The sequence below is a fragment of the Lissotriton helveticus genome, chromosome 6 (assembly GCF_964261635.1).
Source record: "Lissotriton helveticus chromosome 6, aLisHel1.1, whole genome shotgun sequence".
Classification (NCBI taxonomy): Eukaryota; Metazoa; Chordata; class Amphibia; order Caudata; family Salamandridae; genus Lissotriton; species Lissotriton helveticus.
This window is the reverse complement of record NC_136067.1, coordinates 772323991-772345234: the sequence shown is the minus strand read 5'-3', so window position 1 is coordinate 772345234 and position 21244 is coordinate 772323991. Positions and strand designations below refer to the sequence as shown.

At 51.5% G+C, this 21244-nt stretch overlaps 1 protein-coding gene across 1 annotated transcript in view; it reads right to left on the bottom strand.

Moving 5' to 3' along the window:
- The window catches only part of MDN1 (midasin AAA ATPase 1), a 2221312-nt gene that overhangs the window by 627303 nt on the left and 1572765 nt on the right, over positions 1–21244 (bottom strand). The gene's annotated exons all lie outside the window — the stretch shown is intronic.

The following is a 21244-nucleotide window of genomic DNA, read 5'->3' as shown; positions in this document are numbered from 1 at the left end:
CCCCTGCCGTAGAAGAATCCGACTGCTTTGGCGTCGATTTCGTAGAAAAGGCCTTCGGAGCCTCTTTCGGCGGCAGAAGGAAGAGAAGCTTACTCTTAGGCTTTGCCGGAGTGTCCTTCGGCGTCTGAGGCGACGGCAACGGAGCCGACGTAGCAGCGGCCTTGTCCCTGATTCTCTGCAGCGAAGCGGCGATGGGGGACACTTCACTTACAGTGGCTTTTGGCGCTGACGAGGATGTCTTGACCTTCCCCTCGGATCCGACGTCATGGTGGCCTTTCTGAGTCTTGGACGCCGATGCAGTCGCCGCCGATCCAGAGTCCTTGGATCGATGCGCAGATGTGCCAGCCGTCGATCCGTGTGCTTGTGTCGCCTCCGACTCCACTACGCGACCGACGGACGGAGTCCCAGTCGGAACCGGAGCCGTGCCGCTGGCCTTGGCGTGCTTAGACGGTGTCGCAGCGGTTGATCCGTGCCGACCACCCTTCTTAGAGGATCCCTCCTCTGGCGCCGATTTTGACCCTGTGGAATCGACCGACTTCTTCGACTTCTGTGGACCGGAGGTCGACGGAGCCGATGCGGCGGCGGGTGCAGTAGTTTTCTGTGGGCCGGCCGCCATTTTAGGGACGCTCGAGTCCATAAGTTTCGGTTTCGTTTTCGGGTCGGCCATTTTAGGCGTAGTCGATACCGTAGGTTTCGGTTTCGATCCGGCCTGCCCAGCAAGTATGTCCGTGGCCGGGCCTGAAGGCGGGGCCGTGGCTTGCGGTACGAGGTCTTGGGTAAGGCCTATAGGCGATCCCGTGACCCGATCGTGATCTTCGAAACCTTCGGGGCATAGCTCGTCCCCTGAGCTATCTGCCGCGGCCTCATAAATCTCTTCGACGTCCCCTACCTCGTCGACGTATTCAAGGCCTTGACCCACGACTTCATCGTCGTCTACCGGATCCGCCTCGACCTCCGTTTCGGGTGGGGATATTTGGAGATGATGACCCTGTTCATCTTCATCTTGGTCGCCGAAGATGTTTTCTGGATCCGGGGCCGCTTGTCTGGCCTCCAGGCGCACCGCGCGCCGAAGCTTGAGAGTCTTTTTAGACCTGAATTGTGCGCAAGCCTTGCACTTGCCGTCGTCATGGTCCGGTGAAAGGCATTTGTTACAGACCGGGTGCAGGTCTATATGTGGGTACTTAGACCCACAGAGCGGACAGTATTTAAACGGACTCCGCTCCATGCTGGAAAGTTGTGGTCGTGTCGCGATGAGAAGGCCTCGATGTCCGAAGAGTGAAAAAACTCCGCTGAATCCGACTCCAAGAGTCGGAAGAACTCGAGACCGTGCGCAAACAATACCGACGCTATAAATACAAGGCCTTTTGGCCTTAAAAAGTTAGTTTTACTCGGTTCCGACAGAGAGAAGTCGAGACCGCATCCGAACCCAATGGCGGAAACAAACAATCTGGGGATGGAGCCGATGCCCATGCGCACTGTAGTCCAGGGGAGGAGCCACCTATCTCAGGATACTTCGAAGACTCTTCCAGGACAACAATGTGCGATCATCCGGACCCAACACTAGGCGGCGATCTAATGCTAAGATATGAATTTAGCAGCCCACATGCCTCGAACAAACCCCTTATCGAAACAATACCGTCGAGGGGTAATGATTGCACGTCAAAAGGGTTCGAAGACAATACCGAACCGGAGCGCAGCAATACACATTTAAACACGATGGCGGAAAAAAACAATCTGGAGATGGAGTCGATACCCATGCGCACTATTGTCCTAAGGAGGAGTCACCTGCCTTGTGACTACAAAGACTTCTTCCAAAACAAAAAACAAAGTGCAAACATCCGAGCCCAACACCAGATGGCGGTCTATGCACAAGTATAGGATCTACAGCCCATATGCCTTGAACACATTATTTACCTCCTACATTCTGTTTGTATCTTTTAATGCTGTTGATTCACTTGCTTTGCACACTCCTCTAATTTGTTGTTGGGCTTGGAACATTACAACTTGTTTTTCTTAGAAGAAAGGGTTTTGATGTGACTCGTGGTACTTTCACTTTAACCCACAATGCACCACAACACAGACTTCACAATCAAATGTTTTTACCCACCCCAAATGTAGGTTTGTGTATGTAGCACTATGAAGTTATAAAGTCTATATATCTGGTAATTAGAATCATATCACAACTCTTTCCATAAGTATTAACAAATGTTTGCTTCCAGAGAGGTCGGTAAGGTGCATTTGAGTCTACAGAACTACAAGTCACAAATAGACTGTTGCAGTCAAGTTACATTTTTCAATTTGTAGTGCCATCTACTGTCGTAGGTCACATGCTTTGCACAAACTAAAAGCAATACTGCTTCCTCCTTATACAGTGCTTTGTGGGTAAGTGCATTAGATGAATGGAATGTATGTGTTGCTTTGGGGTAGCATAATTGATTACCTTTGACAATCCACTTTGGAAGCCCTGCCTTAGAAGTAGGAATGTCTATGACCATAAAAATGCAACACAAACTCATTATATTTTCCCAATGGAACTAGTACGGTTAACACAGTACATGATGGCCCGCAAGACACCTCAAATCTGTAATGCTTATTCCTCCAGCAACTGAGGCTTTTGTGTAATACACTTACCAACACTTTTAAGACCATTAGGTTTTGTTTGTCAAACCTTCAGCTTAACCGTTGGTAGCGCTGACTGAGCAGCAACTTCACAAAGGAACATGTGTAAAGCATTTAAAGAACACCAAAAGAATTGAAGAAATCGAGAAGACACCAAAGAAATCAGATACCAATATATAAATATATACTGTATTTCTGTATACTTTTAGACACAACGATAAAGATCCACCAGAGGGATCCAGAGATATAGAATTTACAAGGTACAGTAAACATCGTTATTATATGTAGCGAAGCCCACGGAGCTGCTTGACCGATGTCCGGGACAGGAAACCGGGGTGTCAACATAGTAGTAGCTGCTTTGACCTGGTGGAATGAGCTGCAATCCAGAGGCTACTTTTTGGCCAATGTGTAGCAGATCTTGATGTAGAGTACTACCTAGCGAGAGATGGGTCTTTTCTGCAAGGCCTTGCCTTTTTCCACTCCACTGATCCCCACAAAGAACTGGTAGTTCATCAGGTGTTCTTTAGTACAATCGATGGAAAAGCTCAGACCTCTTTTGGGGGTACAAGCAATGGAGTAACTCCTCCTCAGAGGGGTGAGGCCAAGCATAGAACACGGACAGGTTGGTGGAACAGTGCCACAACTTTACTCAAGAAGTATGCTCGCCTCCGCATAGCCAGTTTGTCTGGGAAGAAGGTTGCATAAGGAATATTGACGCAGAGCTTGCAGCTCGCCCACTAGCTGATGTTAATGATGACCAGGAACACAGTCTTGAGAGTAAGCTGCAAAGTGCAGCTGTGAAGTGGCTCACCAAGAGTTCACATCAAACATTTGTGGACCAAGTTAAGGACCCACTGTGGTATGATGAAATAAAAGGGAGAAAACAGGTGTTGAAGACCTTTCAAAATAGCATCACAACCTGTAATTTAAACAAAGAGGGCCGGTCCAGCAACTGCAAAAAAGGCCAGAAGTACAGAAAAGTAGCCCTCAACTATGCACAAAGCAAAGTCTTGAGGGGCGAGCCAAAAACAACAGTATGTCAGATAACTTTGTCTGGAGGGGATCAATCTAACTTGTGGCACACCAAACCACAAATTGGTCCCAATGACAAATGTATACATTTTTTGTTAGGGAACGCCTGGCTGCAAAGATTACATCCACCACCACCCCCACAGGAGGAAGCTTGAAATTGTCAGCTGTTGCTGCTCAGTCTCTATGCATGAAGGTAGAGATTGTGAAGGCTTGGTGCAGAACCATGCACTAATGTTGTCACAGCAGGTCAACCTGGAGGGGCAGTCTGATCAAAGGACAGATGCTAAAGCCCAGGAGTTCTGGAAGCCCCACTCTCCATGCCCAATCTGGGGCGACTAGGATGACTTGGGCCACATTGATTCTGAGCATCTTCAGAACTCAGGGCAGGAGTGGTATCGGTGGGAAGGTGTACAGGAGTCCTAAGTTCCACTCCTGAGGTGCCTTGGAAACTTCAGCCTGCAGATATTGCGCATTCTCTGCGATGGCAAACAGACGGAGCCATGGTTCTCTCCATTTGCGGAAGGGAACTTTATGCCACCTCTGGGTGTAACTGCCATTCAAGATCTGCATTGCGTTGACAGCTGAGATTGTTCACCCTTTCAAATACCTTGCTAAGTGATTCACTTGATGGACCTGCCATTTCCAGCAGTTTAAGGGAAGAAGAGGAAAGGCTGGGTCCTGTCTCTGACCGGCCGGACCACTCTTATAGAATAAACAAACCAAATTGCCGGGCAGTAATAGTTGATAGACACGAGTACGCACCTAGTATAATAAATTGCTAGGCTGGCAAACCATCTGTGTTTAAGGCACTTGTATTTTTATAAAGAAAGATTATGAAAAGATGTCATGGCAGCAGAAAGAATTCACATCACATTTACAAAGGTTCACACATACATTGAAAAAAACCATGAAGAATACATTAAATCAAAACATACACATATAACAATTGTGAGAACATTAAATCAAGACAACTGTAAAATGCCTCAAAAAAAATTGCTTTGTAGAGGCACCAATCCTGAATGAAATAAAACAAGTGGACAACTAAGATGACAAACTAGCCTACTTGTTATGACCACCACTAGACACATATAAAGCAATTCAACATATGATGCACAACATAGGGAGACACAAAACTATGCAACAATGTAGAGTTGTGTATAAGTTATACTCCTATTGTGCCCTAACGAATCAGTATCTGGGTGGAGCAGGACGCCGACGCGTTTCGAACCCGTTCAGTGATTCCGAGGGTTCTCCTCAGGACAAGGATTGGGGAGGTCGTTGTCGCTGTAAATTGAGTTAGAAACATGGTATCAATGAAAAGCTCACTACTACCTCGCTTCGACTCAACACTGTTAATAAATAGATAAATACCTTATTCTGGGAGTATCAATGTACTACCTGTGGAAAAGGTAATAGAAACCCTAGTTAGTCCCTGTTGCGTAGGATATACTCTGAGCCACTATGTAACAGTAAAAATAAGGGTGATCCCGCTTAGAGGCACATACCTTGATGTTTAAAGTGCAAACGCACGAATGAGGGATGCTGGTGTAACTAAGGTCGGGAGGGGCGCCTAGAGAAAAATGGAAAAAATGGACGAAGTATTATAAAATTTATATCTTAACCCAAAACTGTTTGTAATGTGGATTACTCGTAACTTGGAAGCCAACTGAGTCCTACCTTTGTGTGCAGATAAGTCATTCACGGCACGAACACAAGCGGCGGCCGCCGCGGGTTCGGCAACTGGAAATCAAAAGGGGATGCGGGCGTTAGCACGATTCTTAAAACGCACTCGCACTAGCTATCAAGTTGTGCTCAGAAATGTTTGAAGCAAACTCACATTTTAGGACGAATCAATCGGCGATGTGTTTCGGGCTCCAGACGGCAAAGGAATGACAACGCGAGTGCAGAAAGGGGCGTGTCCAAGAGTATTTGATGCGCAAAGCGTGAGAACGGCCTGATGGAACATGCAGTCCAATTGTACTGCTGCCCGCTGGGTACAGTGGGAAGGCGCACTCAATGGGAGTAATGTATTTTACAAGAAAGGGTCGGATGCAATATTAAGGAATTGAGAAATCAACAATTTGAAAAACAAAAAATCATAAAGTCAGGCGCATATTAACTTGGATGTTGCGGGGGGCTCAGAGACTGAGGGGACACCTCAAGGGAGGCCCCTATAGAGGGTTTAGCAATTTAGCAGACATACTGAGTAGTGATTCTAGCACATGGCTTGGAATCACTACGTGATTGAACAGACACATGAGCAGCAAACAGCGCAGACAAGCAATCGCTGTGGACAGGCTGTCTAGAGATTACTGAGTTCATTAAGGTCATTGAGTCCTACCATGGCAGTGTTGAACCTCAGAATGAGGTAGGCCTCTTTTTGGGCAAGGCGTGCGTCTGGGTCTCCACCTGCTCCTGGAGTGTTCTTAATGTTTGCCAAGATCGTCCATGTCAGATCATTGGATGAATGCCCTTTTCGCAAAAAGTGGGATACCAAGGGTGCTGTCAAAACCTTGTTGTTTATCCTTGATCGATGCTGGATGATGCGTTGGCGCGCTTCCTGGGTTGTTTTGCCAATGTAGACCTTTCTGCACGGGCAAGTAATGGCGTAAACTACATACTTGGTCTTACAGTTTGTAAAGTTATTATGACGCCAATGTTTTTTGCCATCCGTGAACAAGGTCCCTTCTGATGTTAGGCTGCATACTGAGCAGGTCCCACATTTGCGGTGGCCCATTACCGGGCCCATGTTGAAGAGGGTTCCCTGGTTGTCTTTTTTCGGGACACCCCTTGTGGACGAGATCTGTTGTCCGATGCTTCTGTTTTTTTTCAGTGCGAAAAGAGGTTTGCCAATGTCTGGTAGGATTTCTTCGACAAGATGCCAGTTGTTTCTGATTATTTTCTGGACCGGGTTAGTGTGGGGCCCAAACGTGGAGACACAGACCATTCTCTCGACATTGGGTTTCTCACGTTTTTGTAAAAGGTGTTCACGCGGTGTCCATCGTGCCCTCTTCATGGACTGTTTCAGCAATTTTGCCGGATAGCCACGTGCCTTTAACTTATTGGTCAGATTTTCTCCATGGATAGTAAAGTCTTCCGTTCTCGAACAGTTTCTTCTCACCCGTAGATATTGGCCATACGGTAGATTGTTCTTCAGGCTTTTCGGGTGGAAGCTCGCATAGTGGAGCGCATTATTCCTATCCGTTTTCTTCTGGTATAGTGTAGATTGCAGGCCTTCCGGTGTGGATTTGATCTCCACGTCAAGAAAGGGCATGGATCCGCAGTCGTAAGCCAGACTAAACTTTATGTCTGGGCTACGATTATTCAGCCACTGATGGAACTCCTCAAGGGAATCTGATGTGCCATTCCAGATACACCACACATCATCTATGTACCTGAGCCACTGCCCAATATGGGCTCGATACGGATTGTTATTGAAAACAAATCTCTCCTCATATTGGGCCATATATAGTATGGCCATTTCCGGGGCAAAAGGACACCCCATCGCCGATCCCTTTACCTGTAGGAACATTTCATCCTCGAATACGAAGAAGTTTTTTTTAAGGGCGAGCGATGCCAGTTTGACAATAAGTTCAGTAGGCACTCGGTGTGGCCGTGGTCTGGAGTCCAGGTACAGTTCTATCACATCCACTCCATCCTGCTGTGGAATCTGGGTGTATAGGGAAGATACATCCATTGTTACCAAGATTTGGCTCTTGGGATCAAATTCTACTCCTTCAACCTTGGTTAGGAAGTCCATGGTATCTCGGAGGAAGGAAGGGACTTTGATGGTGAACTCCTTCAGGAAGACGTCTACAAACTTTGAGATTGGCTCTAGCACAGAGTCACAACCCGAAACAATCGGGCGGCCTGGTGGTACACTGGAGTCTTTGTGCACCTTTGGAAGGAAATACAGGTGTGGAGTGCGTGGGAAGCGTTTTACAAGGAATTCTGCTTCTTTAGGACCAATGATCCCGTTGTCTCTTGCGTCTTTGACAATCTGTGAGATTTCATGGGTGATCTCCGCCGTTGGATCTTGTGTTATGAGGCGGTACCAGTTGGTGTTGTACACGTGTTTCCTTCCTTCAGCTTTGTAAAGGTCCTTGGACCAAAGGACGACTGCTCCGCCCTTGTCCGCCGGTCTAATCACAGCTTCTTGCTGGTTCTTCAGGGTGGTTATAGCTTGTCTCTGATCTTTGGAAAGATTTGATGGTATATATCTTCTTTTCTTTTCAAGATCATTCAAAGAGGATAGGACAGTCTGCTCGAAGGTGATGATATTCTTCGCCATGTTGTTATTTGGAGGGCAGAAGAGAGATTTATTTCTTAGGCCTGATACCTCTATTTGTGGTTCATAAGTAGAGTCTTTAAAGAACCATCTAAGACGTATTTTTCTAAAGAATTCGATCACCTCCATTTTGACTTTGGTGAAATCAAGATGTGTGCCTGGTACGAAAGACAGACCCAGCTGTAAAAGTTCTTCCTCTGCCTTGGTCAAGATTTTATTGGAGATATTAATAATGGAGGAGTCTTTCAAGACTTGTAGTTCCGCTTGCGTGTTGACATTTCCCATTGCGGTTGCTTGATTTTGGTCCGCTGCTGTTGCTGGCCCTGTCCTAAAAAAGGCCTCTTATGTTGACCTCTATTGGATGATCCTTCCCCCGGGTCAGATTCCGCAGACGAATCAGCAGATGAAGTTTCGGAAAATGTAAGGAATCTTTTTTTGGATCTCCCTTGATATGAATTGAGAAATCTAGTGGACTCGGAGCGAGTGTAGAAGTCTTCTTTTAAATATGGGTACACAACTTCCAGATTAAATGCTTTTTTATCCTTCTCGAACTTTGTTGTTTTGAAATTTATTGTATTATCTTTGAAAGTTGTGATCTCCTTCTCAATCTTTTCAAGGAGTAGTTTCGCCTCCGACTCTGTGTTATTGTCCTTAATATTCTGAAGTTGCTCCTCGATCTCCTCAATCTCCAGTTGCAATGCAGTTTAGCATGGTCCAGGACACCACACCGCCCTGCTTGTTATAATACCACATGGCGGTGGTGGTGTCAGTATGCACCGGCACCAGACTCCCTTATGGACGGAAGGAAGGCTTTCAATGCCGATGGAGGCTGATATGGAGCCGGGCCTCGGCTGGAGACCAGAGGCCTCTGATCTCCACCATTTCTAGATGACTGCCCCAACTCAGAAATGACGCATCAGTCATCACTGTCAACTCTGGGTGGGAGAGGGTCTACCGTGGAACTAATCACAATCCAGTAACCACCACTGCAGATCTTTCTTTATTTCTTTAGAGAGATGTGGTTGGAGAGGTCCCCTTGTTGTTAGGCCCACTGAGGCATCATATTACACTAGAGCCCACATGTGCAAAATGGCATACTTGACCACCAGTATGCAGGAGAACATCAGTCCCAATAGCCTCCAAGTGAACCTCACTGAAATCCAGGACTGAAAGATCAGGATCATAGCCTGAATGTCGTGAACTCTCCTTTCTAGGGGATATGCACGAAACAGCACCTTGTCATGAATAGTTTTAATGCAGGGCAACATTTGAAGAGTGAGGTGGGTCTTCAGCAAGTTGATAGTGAAACCCAAAGATGAAAGAAGGTTCGATAAGCTGGTTGATGACCAGAGGGGCACAAGGGAAATTAAAGGGAAGCACAGCAAAGCACAAGTTACTACTTGTGTAACAATGTATCTGTAAGAGACATTAGTTAGTGATAGATTCCTTACTTTAGAATATCCCTAGGCATCAGACTGGATCCGGAAAGTTTTGCTTAGCAGTACCCTTGGGTGTCAGTAGGTGGCGTCCTGCGGCTCCGCGTCCGTTGCTGGCGTCGTATGCGCCAAGATGACTTCACGGAGACTACTTAGGCGCCATGCATGTGCACTGGCGTCAGTTCTGTACACGACTTTCTGCAACAGGAACGCAGAGCCATGCAAGATAATGACCACTGGTGCATTGAAACTAGGGCCCTGGAAGGGATGACATTAACCCTAGTAATTGGTTCGCAGAACGGGGAGGATGAGTGGGGCGGTAAGGAATCTATCACTAACTAATGTCCCTTACAGATATATCGTTACACAAATAGTAACTTGTGCATCTGAAAGAGACACGTTAGTGATAGAATACTTACCTTAGAATAAATACCCCAGCAATACCAACCCCGGTGGAGGGTCTGTGAACAGGATTACACCAGAAAGTCAAGGAGAACAGAACAGCCAAAGAAGCCGTCTCTCCGGACTTGACTGTCAAGACAGTAATGCTTGGTAAACGTGTGCAGCGAGGCCCACATAGCTGCCTGACAAATGTCCTGCAGGGGAACACCGCGTTCCAAAGCAGTAGTGGCCCTGGTAGAATGGGCACGCAGCCCCACAGTAGGCTCCTTCTTACCCAACGAGTAACAGGCTTTGATGCAGAGAATGACCCACAAGAGATGGTCCGTTTATGCACAGTCCGACCTTTTTTGGCACCCACGTAGCCAACAAAGAGCTGGTCATTCACCCGGAACTACTGGGTGCGTTTCAGATAAAATGAGAGAGCAAGTTTAGGGTCCAGACGGTGGAGCCTCTCCTGCCTTTCGAAGGATGTGCAGGCAGAAAGAAGGTGGAAAAAGTGATGGTCTGCCAGATGTGGAAGGGCGTAACAACCTTTGGCAAGACGGAAGGACGTGTCCTTAGAACCACCATATCCGGATGAACAGAAAGGAAAGGAGGTTTAGAAGAAAGGGCCTGGAGCTCACTCACTCTTCTGGCAAAGGAGATAGCTACCAGGAAAGCAGTCTTCAGACTAAGAAGACACAATGGACAGTTATGAAGAGGCTCAAAGGGAGCGCACATCAGATGTGTCAAAAAAAGGTTTAAGACCCATTGAGTCATTATGAACTGCACAGGAGGAAACGCATGCGTGATGCCTCATAGGAAACAGTTAACAACCGGAGACTTGAAAAGAGAAGGCTATCTGAAGGCCGCAGAAAAGCGGAGATGGCAGAAAGAGAACCCTTGATAGTGCCCAGAGCAGAGCCCTGCTGGGCCATGGAAAGAAGGAACAGAAGAACTTCGGAAAGAAGGGCAGAAAGGGGATCCACAGACTTATCTGTGCACAATGCCATAAACTTGTTCCACCTGCAGGCGTACACCGTTTTCGTGGAGGTACGCCTGGCTGCCAGAATGACTTCACAGTCTTTGGGAGGAAGATCGAAATCTGTCAACTGTCGCCGCTCAATCTCCTAGCATGAAGGTGGAGGCTGGACAGGTTCAGGTGGAGGACGGTCCCCTGCTGCTGCGACAGAAGATTCTCCCGAAGAGGCAGTCGGATTGGAGGGATCGATCGCCATGTTGAGTAGCTCGGGATACCAGTATCTTCGTGCCCAATCCAGAGCCACAAGAATGACTTGGGCCCGGTCGCGCCTGATCTTCTTCAGCACTCTGGGCAGAAGTGATATAGGCGGAAAGGCGTACAACAGACCGCAGCTCCACTCGCAACGAAAAGCTCCTGGCCTACCATGAACCGCAGGTAACGCCGGTGGGCCGGCAGGACGGGGATGTGAAAATATGCGTCGTGCAAGTCCAACGCTACCATCCAGTCTCCAGGGTCGATGGCAGCCAAGACCTGAGCCAGAGTCAGCATCTTGAACTTCTCCTTCCGGAGGAAGCGATTGACGTCTCTGAGGTCCAAGATGGGGCGCAAAGCCCCCTTTGTCCTTCTTGGGGACCAGAAAAGTAGTGGGAACAACAACCACGTCCTACTTCTGGCCCAGGAACGCGCTCGATGGCGCCCTTGGCCAAGATGGCTCTGACTACCTGTTGGAGAAGCGCAAAGTGATCCCCCAACATGCGGTCAAACTGAGGAGACATGGCCGGGGGGGGGGGGGGAGACTCCAAGGGGAGGGTGTAGCTCCTCCAGAGGAGCTGCAACACCCACTTGTCGGAAGTGACAGAACGTCACTGGAGAAGGTAATAACGAATCCTGCCACCCACTGCCGTGGGGTGCAACCCGAAGATCAGACTAGGAAGGCACGCTGGGTCTGGTTCTGCGCAGGCTTTTGACTGAACGAATGGGCAGGGGTGCCTCTGCTATGGCCACGAAAGGAATGAAACGTAGACGTGGCCGGGCACGAAGCAGAAAGACCCAAGGACTTTCCGTAGCTTGAGAGTCCTTATCACCAAACAGGTGAGTGCCGTCAAAGGGCATGTCCATGAGCGAACTATGGACGTCTAGGGTGAACCCAGTGGATCTCAACCAGGCGTGGCACCGAAGCACCACTGTCGTGGAGATTCCCCTACAAAGGGAATCAGCGGTGCCCAAGCCACAACGAATGGCAAATCTAGCCATGTCCTTACCCTCAGCCACAGCCTGAGACAGTACAGTCTGCACCTCCTCTGGGCACTGAGGCAACACCTCCGCCACGGAATCCCACACCGCGAAGAAATAGCGGCCCAGGAGGCATGCAGTGTTCACTGACCGCAGCCCTAAGCTGGCCGAAGAGAAAAACCGCTTGGCAAACGGCTCCCATTTTTTTTAAAGTCCTTATTCGGCGGGGCCATGGGAAAGGCATTCTGAGACGTTGAATCGTAAATGACCAGACATTCGGGTGTAGGATGAGTGGTCAGAAAGGCAGGGTCACCCGGCACCGGGTGAGAGCGTCTGGCGATGTTCTTATCCACAGGGGCCCCCGTGGCGGGCCGTGACCAAGCGCCCCACAAGACTTCGGTGAGGGCATCATTCAAGGGCAGCTGCGGCTCAGATGAAGTGGACGCCGGCTGGAGCACCTCAGTGAGGAGATTTGTCTTCAGAGTCACCGTGGGGAGATCGAGGCTAAGGACCTCAGCAGCCCGACGGAGCACCACCGTGTACGAGGCACCTTCCTCTATAGTGGGCAGGGGAGAGGCAAACCCCAATCAGAGGCCTCCTCCAAGTCGTCCACCCAGTCCTGCTCAGAATCACACTGACGAGCAAGCGGGTCCTCAGACCCTTCCCAGTCCTCCTCCTCCACCGGCGCTGTAGGCACAGGCCTCGGGGCAGGGTCCGGGGAAGGAATAAACTGCGCCGAAAACGGCGTCGGCTGGGGACGAGCCGGCGCCGGCTCCCAATTCGGATCCCAGGCGGGGACAAATCCACTGCGGCGCCGGGGCCGGAGCCAGCAGCATGGGACCTCCTGGCGCAGAGGCTGGAGCCAGGGGCTGAGGATCCTGCGGCACCGGAGCCGCTGGTGGCGCCAGGGCAGGATCCGCCGGTGGAGTCGATGGACCAGCAGGATCCGGACACAGGACTGCGGGGCCCGAAGGAGCACCGGTAGGAGCCCAAGGCCTAAACAAGCGGTCTAAGACAGCAAGGAATTCTTGCATTTGTGTGGGAGTCGCCGACAGACCCGGGTAAGGAGGGTAGGCCGCGCGACTCCCAGCCTCCTGTCCCCTTCGTTCGCATCCGAGGACTGACGGGGGGGGGGGGGAGGTCAGAGAGCGAAAACGCTTCTTTGACTTCTTTTTGTGCCGTCTCTTACCCGAATCCGAGTGTGAAAATTTGGAACCTGAGGAGTGGTGATGAAGGCTCAGCGAGCGGTCACGGTAACGACCCCTGGATCTCGAAAGGCGAGGGACGAATTCCAAACTTCCAGCAACTTCTGGCGCCGCTCCCTCAAGGCCTTCAGGGCCATAGCCCTACAGTCCAGACAGGACAGGGAGTCATGGTGGCGCTCCAGGCAGTGGAGACAGACGTCATGAGGTCCGCCACCGACATATTGAGACTTAAAACCAGGAATCCCTACTAGCACCAGAGATAACCAACACGAGACAAAAAGCCTCAAAAGATAGAAAAAAATGACTGAGGTACGTGCTCTAACCGGATGCACAAGTTACTACTTGTGTAACGATATATCTATAAGAGACATTAGTTAGTATTAGATTCCTTACCTTAGAATATCCCCAGGCGTCAGACTGGATCCGGAAATTTTTGCGTAGCAGTACCCTTGCGCGTCGGTAGGCGTCGTCTGCGGCTCCGCGTCCGTCGTCGGCGTCGTGGGTGCCGTGATGACGTCGGAGTACTTAGACGCCGCCTCCGCGTGCTGACGTCAGTTCTTAGACACAGCTTTTCCGCGCCAGAAACGCAGAGCCATGTTAAAAACCAACACTGGTGCCATTGAAACTAGGGCCCTGAAAGGGGACAACCCTAACCCTAGATATTGGTTCGCAGAACAGGGAGGATGGGTGGGTCGGTAAGGAATCTAATACTAACTAATGTCTCTTACAGATATATCGTTACACAAGTAGTAACTTGTGCATCTGAAAGAGACACGTTAGTATTAGATTCCTTACCTTAGAACAGATACCCCAGCGAACCAATAATCACACCAGAAAGTCCTGGAGGACAGAACGGCCAAAGAAGCTATCCCTCCAGACTTGGCAGTCCAGGCAGTAGTGTCTTGCAAACGTGTGCAGTGATGCCCACGTAGCCGCCTGACAGATGTCTTGTAAGGGCACTCCCCGGCCCAGGGCAGTTGTAGTCGCCGTGGCTCGGGTGGAATGAGCCCGAAATCCAACAGGGGGCTCCTTTCTAGCCAAGGAGTAGCATGCCTGCATACACAAGATGATCCACCGGGAGATGGTCCTCTTGTGCACCGCTTTCCCCTTCTTAGCGCCCACGTAACCAACAAAGAGTTGGTCATCCACCCGGAACTGGCGTGTGCGATCCAAGTAAAATGAGAGCGCACGTTTTGGGTCCAGACGGTGGAGCCGCTCTTCCTCTTTAGAGGGATGCGGTGGCGGGAAGAAGGTTGGCAAGGTGATAAGACTGCCCGATGTGGAAGGCCGTGACAACCTTGGGCAGGAAAGATGGCTTAGTACGCAACACCACTTTGTCCGGATGGACAGAAAGGAAAGGTGGAGTACAAGAAAGGGACTGGAGCTCACTCACTCTCCGGGCAGAGGTGATGGCAACCAGGAAAGCAGTCTTCAGAGTTAGAAGGCGGAGAGGACAGTTGTGAAGTGGCTCAAAGGGAGCGCACATCAGAAATGTAAGAACCAGGTTCAAGTCCCACTGAGGCATCACAAACGGAACAGGAGGAAACGTGTGTGTGATGCCCTTTAGAAATCTATTTACAATAGGGGACTTGAACAAAGAAGGTTGATCAGGCAGCCTCAGAAAGGCTGAAAGGGCAGAAAGGTAGCCTTTGATAGTGCGCAGAGCCCTGCTGGGCAAGAGAAAGAAGGAAGAGAATAACCTCAGAGAGCAGGGCAGCAAGAGGATCCACAGCCTTTGCTGTGCACCATGCCACAAATCTGTTCCACCTGCAGGCGTACACCGACTTTGAGGAGGGACGCCTTGCTGCCAGAATGACGTTACAGACTTCAGGAGGCAAGTCAAATGGCCTCAACTGTCGCCGATCAATCTCCAAGCATGGAGGTGGAGACTGGACAGGTTCGGGTGGAGGACCGTCCCCTGTTGCTGCGACAGAAGGTCCTCCTGAAGAGGCAGACGAACCGGGGGATCGACTGACATACTGAGTAGCTCTGGATACCAGTACCTTCGTGCCCAGTCCGGAGCCACAAGGATGACTTGGGCCCGGTCGCGCTTGATCTTCTTCAGCACTCTGGGCAGAAGTGGTATAGGCGGAAATGCGTACAACAGACCGCAACTCCACACGCGACGAAAAGCGTTGTCGAGCGAGTGCCGCCTTGGAAATTCCAACGCGCAGAACTGATGACATTGCGCGTTCTCTTCGGTCGCGAATAGATCTAACCAAGGCTCTCCCCATCGCTGAAAGAGGCCTTGCGCCACGTCAGAGTTCAGACGCCATTCGTGATCCATCATGCACCGACGGCTGAGCTCGTCCGCCCTGGCGTTCAGAGAACCTGCCAGGTGTTGAGCCACCAGGGTCACACCCTGGCGTTCCAGCCATTGCCAGAGGCGCAGAGCCTCCTGGCAAAGGGTCCACGACCCATCCCGCCCTGTTTGTTGCAGTACCACATGGCGGTGGTGTTGTCCGTGAACTCCTGCACTACACTCCCCCGGACAGAGGGAATGCTTTCAGTGCTAGACGAATCGCCCGCAACTCCAAAAGGTTGATGTGGAGCCGGGCCTCCGCCGGAGACCAGAGGCCTCTGACCTCCGCCTCTCCCATGTGGCCACCCAATCCCTGGAGGGACGCGTCCGTCACAACTACGTGCTCCGGTTGGGGAAGGGAGAGGGATCTGCCACTGACCCAATCGCGGTCCATAAGCCACCACTGCAGCTGTCTCGCAGTGCCCTCCGAGATCAGGATGTGGTCGGACAGGTTGCCCTGATGCTGGGCCCACTGAAACTTCAGGTCCCACTGCAGAGCCCGCATCCGCCACCTGGCGTGATGCACCAGTAGGATGCAGGAGGCCATCAGCCCTGAAGCCGCAGCGTCAACCTGACCGAGACCCGGGATAACGGCTGAAAGATGGGAATCAGAGCCTGAATATCCCGGACCCGCTGTTCGGGTGGATAAACCCGAAACCGCGCCGAGTCGAGAACCGCTCCGATGAAAAGGAGCTTCTGAGAGGGGCACAGGTGTGACTTCGGCACATTGATGAAGAACCCCAGCCGGTGCAGGAGATCTGCCGTAGTCTGGGGGTGGCTGACGAATGTCTGGGGCGAGCCCGCCTTCAACAACCAGTCGTCGAGGTAGGGGGAAGACTGAAACCCCTAACCTGCGCAGATGAGCTGCGACCACCGCCATCACCTTTGTGAACACCCGTGGGGCGCTGGCAAGGCCGAAGGGGAGCACGGTAAACTGATAGTGCTCGTGGCCAACCGTGAACCGCAGGTAGCGCCGGTGGGCCGGCAGGACGGGGATGTGGAAATAAGCGTCCTGCAAGTCCAACGCTACCATCCAGTCTCCTGGGTCCAGGGCAGCTAGGACCTGAGCCAGTGTCAGCATTTTGAACTTCTCCTTCCGGAGGAAGCCGTTGACGTTCCTTAGGTCCAAGATAGGGCGTAGGCCCCCTTTGCCCTTCTTGGGTACCAGAAAGTAGTGGGAGTAGCAACCACACCCTACTTCTGGCCCAGGAACGCGCTTGATGGCCCCCTTAGCCAAGAGGGCCGTAACTTCCTCCTGCAGAAGTCGCAAATGATCCCCCGATACACGGTGGTACTGCTGTGGCATGGCTGGAGGAGTCGCCTCGAAGGGGAGGGAGTCGCCCCTTCGGACGATTTGCAGCACCCACATGTCCGCCCCCCACTGGCGTCACATGGGTCTGAAAGCACGGACTAGGAGGATTTAGAGGCGGATGCTGCGGGGGAAGGTGTGGACTGACCTCGCCGTTGTCCCCGACCGCCGGGAAGGCAGTTCCCACGGCCGCCACCGCGTTGGGTGTTACCCTGCGGACCGTGGCTGGCAGCACGTGTTGGTACACCCCTTCCGTGGCCACGAAAGGAGTGAAAGGAAGCCGATTGCTGGCGCGGGGCCGAGAGGCCCAAGGACTTGGCCGTAGCCCTGGAGTCCTTAAAGCGCTCAAGCGCATGGTCTGCCTTGTCGCCAAAGAGGCGACGGCCATCAAACGGCATGTCCATCAGTGTGTTTTGGACATCGGCCGAAAAGTTGGCGGACCTCAACCAGGCGTGGCGTCTGACCGCCACCGTCGTTGCCATCGCTCTACATAGTGAGTCGGTGGTATCCAGCCCACACCGGATAGAATATTTGGCTGCATCCCGGCCCTCCACAAGGGCTTGGCCGAGTTTGGCCCGTACCTCCAACGGACACTCTGGCAGCACTTCCGCAACCGTATCCCACAGAGAGTGGGTGTAGCGGCCCAAGAGGCATGCGGTATTGGAAGACCGCAGTCCCAGACTAAGGGACGAGAAGATCTTTTTACCGTACAGCTCGTACCTCTTGGAATCCCTGTCCGGCGGCGCCGACGGGAATGCAGTCTGGGAATTGGAGGCCTTGATGACCAGGCTCTCGGGGGTGGGATGGGTGGACAGGAAACATGGGTCGCCCGGGGCTGGGAGGTGGCGTCTGGCCACGTTCTTATCTACGGGCAAAACCGTAGCGGGCGTGGACCAGGTGCCCAGAAGAACGTCGGTCAAGGCCTCATTAAAGGGCAGCAGAGGCTCGGCCGAGCTTGACTGCGGTTTAAGGACCTCAGTGAGGAGATTAGTCCTCACGGCCGCGACGGGGAGCTCAAGGCCCAAGGCCTTGGCAGCCCTCATCAACACCACACTGTAGGTTGCCCCCTCCTCCGAAGCCACGGTAGGAGGGGAGACAAAACCAGTGTCTGGAGAGGTGTCCAGGCCACTGGCCTCCCCAAGGTCTCCTGCCCAGTCCTCATGAGACTGACACTCTCGGGTCAGAGGGTCCTCAGACCCCTCCCAATCCCCTTCATCACCCATCTCCTGATACTTAGGGTCCTCAATCAATGGGGCCTGTTCATAGAAGTGAAACTCCCCAAGCGGCGTCTGGAGCGGCGCCCATCGGGGCAGTCCCGACGTCGGAACAGGAACGAAGGAGGTATCGGGGACGGCGCCACCCGAGGACGGCACCCGAGGACGGCGCCGGAGGCGACACCTGATGGTCCGACGCCGGGGAGGTCGTAAGGTCCACCGGCGACGACCCAGATCCCGAAGAAGGTCTAGCGGGGCCCCGCGGCGCCGGGCCCGAAGGCGCCAGCGGTGCCGGGACCGCTGGACCCTGCGGCGCCGGGCCTGAAGGCACCGGCGGTGTCGGGATTGTGGGGCCCTGCGGCGCCGGGCCCGAAGGCGTCGGCAGCGTCGGGGCCAAAGCACCCGACCCGCTAGAGGCCCGAGACGGGTCCGCTGGGCCCGAAGGCGCCGCGGAGCCCGGAGGAGAGAGTTTCCTCATGGCCATGAGGAAGTGCTCGATCTCCTCTGGCGTCGCTTCTTGCCCAGGGACCGGAGGGTGTGGAGCTGGAAGCGGCGCCCGCGACTCCGACGGAGCCGCGTGGGTGGTGTCACCCGAACCCCCGGCCGCATCGCGCGAGCGTCGGGGGGAGTCCGAAGAGCGATGACGCCTCTTGGACCTCTTGTGCTTCTTACCTGACGACGACTTCGACCCGGAGGAGTGCGGCCTACTCTCGGAACTGTGGTGGCTCCGAGCCCTCTCGCGGCGCTGGACCAACTGCCGGAGTTCGAGTCGCCTGCGGGACCGCTCCCGCCTGTCTTTCGAAGAGAGGGCCCGGCAGTCGGAGCAGGCCTTGTCGTCGTGGTCGACGCCTAGACAAGTTAGGCACAGGTGGTGATGATCCGTGACCGACATCGTGCGGTCGCAATCCTCGTAGTGCTTAAAGCCAGGCATCCCTACGGCACCGATCGGAGTCGTAAGACTTCGAGAAATGATCAAAATGATCCAAAAAGTTAGTGAAAAATTGACTAAGGGTTACTGCTTTTTCCAGATCTGCGCTTGCTGCCGCGGAAAAAAGAAGAACTGGCGTCAGCACGCGGAGGCGGCGTCTAAGTACTCCGTCGACGTCATCACGGCGCCCACGACGCCGACGACGGACGCGGAGCCGCAGACGACGCCTACCGACGCGCAAGAGTACTGCTACGCAAAAGTTTCCGGATCCAGTCTGACGCCTGGGGATATTCTAAGGTAAGGAACCTAATACTAACGTGTCTCTTTCAGATCTGCGTTTACTGGCGCGGAAAAAGAAAGATCTGACGCCAGCGCGCATGGGTGGCGCCTAAGTAGTCACCGTGACGTCATCTCGGCGCATACGACGGACGGGGAGCCACAGGACGCCACCTACTGACGCGCAGGGGTACTGTTAAGCAAAACTTTCCGGATCCAGTCTGACTCCTGGGGATATTCTAAGATAAGGAATCTATCACTAATGTGTCTCTTTCAGAACTGAAAATACTCCTGTCCCACCACAAACCTCAGCTGCGCCAATGGACCTTCGTCAATATTCTTTAGACATGTAGCACATCCGGGCATGCTGCTGTGAAACATGGCCTAAAGTAAAGAAAACAAGCACTGGCCATGCCATAGCACATTTTGTTCTTTACTTTAAGCCATGTTGCAGAATAGTAGGCACTGCTGTGTAACATGGCTAAACAACATTCACAATGCCTATTGGGTTTACCAATGCTTGCATGTAAAAGTGTCTGCACTACACATCTATTAGAAGGTTTAGATGCTCTTTGTTTATTTTCTGTAAGGTTTGAAGGAATAGTATGAGCTCCCTAGAACATAGCAGTGGGTAATGGCAAATGACACTCACTTATTTGAGGTTATTTCCCTACATTCCAGAATAGGTCTATAACCCCAACTTTCCCCAAGGCTAATTTTGGGTGAACGGTGGGAGAGAGGGCAGGTCACTGTTTGGTGGAAGAGATCCTATTACTGTGGGCACCACTGCCTTAGCCGCTCCCATTTCCACGAAAGGCAACTGTGCCACACTGTCCTTGCCATCCTGACTGATGGCCTGGGAAGAACTGTGAAGCTGATAGGATTTTATAGTAGTGGCAGAGATGATTTTAGTGCTAGTCTTTTGCATCCTACAACATTCTGGCCTGGAATGGTAAAGCTGTAGGAGACACATAACATTGTCTGTGTTTTTGTTGATTTTTTTGAGCACAGAGTCAACTTATGGCCCAAACAGGGTTCCTGATTAAATGGTAGGCCAATGAGAAGATATTGTACCTTGCGGCAAAACACAGTAATACGCAGCTGGGCATGTTGGTGAAGCAATATGCTAGTGTTTATTTGCCTAGTGTCAGAAATTTGCAGTATCGAGAACACATCTAAAATTTGCATAGGAGATCACTTTTCCCTTATCAATAAAGTTGCTGGCCCTCATTCTATAAGTATCTGGAATATGTTGCACCAGATCTTTATTCCCTGCCCACTGATATGTACTGTACTTTGAGAGAAGTGTCACTGAGTAAGCAATGAATCATTGGGTACTTGCCCCCACAGTGACAAGCTTGCCTGCGGCACCAATTTTCTTATCGTCTTTACCTAGTGGGAAAGTGAGGACTCATTTCGACCCAACCTATAACCTTTGCACTGTTTAAATCTTTTTGCTTCCTTACTTCAGAGGTGAAGAACATCTATTAATACGTGCCAGGATAAAGGGATCCCAGGGGAGTGTGACAGCAAGTTGGTACTTCACAGATTCATTATCCACCTCGCTGTACATTGAAATGAAAGGTCTGACTGCCCATTTATCCCATTATTCTAGAATATCACAGGTCTCCCTGATCGATAAGGACAGCGGGGGTTTCGCTATTTTTTGTAAAAGAGCCATCGCCCGCTAGTTATACTAGTGGCACACTTCATCACTGGATTCCCACCCTGTATACTTAGTGTATTCAGGCGTGCTTCAATGCTTGACGTATAGGGGGAGCTAGATGGTATGGAGGGATCTAGTGTTTTAAAATTACCTACAGGTATCCCTTCTTTATTAATAAGGTTAAAACCAAAAAAACATTGATGCTAGTCAGAGCTAGAGCCGTAGGTGACAGCTATCACTAACTCCAGCGCCAACTCCCTGGGGCTTATTGCAGAAGGTACAGAAGACGAATATGCAGCAAGAACAAAGTACAAAGAGGCAATAGATGGAAGGGAAAGTGTGAAAATAAAGAAAGAGAGAATGGATAGAGGGG